The sequence below is a fragment of the Merops nubicus genome, unplaced genomic scaffold (assembly GCF_000691845.1).
Source record: "Merops nubicus isolate BGI_N331 unplaced genomic scaffold, ASM69184v1 scaffold34139, whole genome shotgun sequence".
Taxonomy (NCBI): Eukaryota; Metazoa; Chordata; class Aves; order Coraciiformes; family Meropidae; genus Merops; species Merops nubicus.
In genome coordinates, this window is record NW_008633590.1 from 3,264 (window position 1) to 4,270 (window position 1,007).

Sequence of the window (1,007 nt, forward strand, 5' to 3'; positions counted from 1 at the left end):
GGACCTGTGATGGGAGCAGCAGCAGCACGGCCACCCAGCTGGGAGCGTCCCCATGGACCCGTGATGGGAGCAGCAGCAGCACAGCCACCCAGCCGGGAGGGTCCCCACGGACCCACGACGGAGCCTCTGTGCCAGCAGACGAGACCTCCCGGAGCGCACCCGGCTGAGGGGTTTGGTGCACATCAGCAGGACGGTGCCCCCAGCGCCACCAGGATGCACAGTGCTCGGGGACAGGGGTGCCACCCACACGTGGTGCTCAGCTCTGGTGCCACCAGCTGCGGCTGGGCGTGGTGCACCAGAACAGACTGAGCACCAGAACAGACCGAGAGCCGCTCCTGGCGTGCCCAGTGCCATGGCTGATGAAGGATGTCTCCTGGGTCCATCAACTTCTCTGCAAGGTCTGTGAGCTCACCAGATCCCTGCCAGACCTGGTTCAGATTCTTCTGGAATTTGGAAACAGGTTCCAACGCTGGGGTGGAAGGACGGGCACACAGAATAGAAACCAGATTTTTTTCCATAGGAAACAACAGTTAAAAACTAACATCTTTGAAAAATAAAGCTAATTTTGAAAAGTTGCTCAGTGTCCCAGTTGGCCACACGCTCAGGGCAGGACAGGGGCTGCCCAGGAGCTCAGGGTTTGGAGGGCTGCTCTGTCCCAGCCGTGCTCAGCGCTGTGACCCCAAATCCCTCACGCCACGCGGGAAAGATGCGCTCAGCTCCCAGCTCTTCTATCAGGCTCCCTTTCATCTCAGATCTTTTCATGTATCCAGACAGGAGGCAGCAGGCAGGTTCCTATTTATCTCAGACAAATTAAGGTCAGACCACCCGTCTGGTTTTTTTGCAAGACAGGAATTTTTGCAAATGGGGCCATGTTGCAGCACAGCTGGAACATCCTCCAGGCTGTTCCTCTGCACTCAACTCTGCTCTTTCAAACTTTGCAAGCACCTAAAAGAGCAGCCCCACGCCGTGCCCACGGCAGCCCGGGGGGGTGAGGGGCTGCCGTGGGC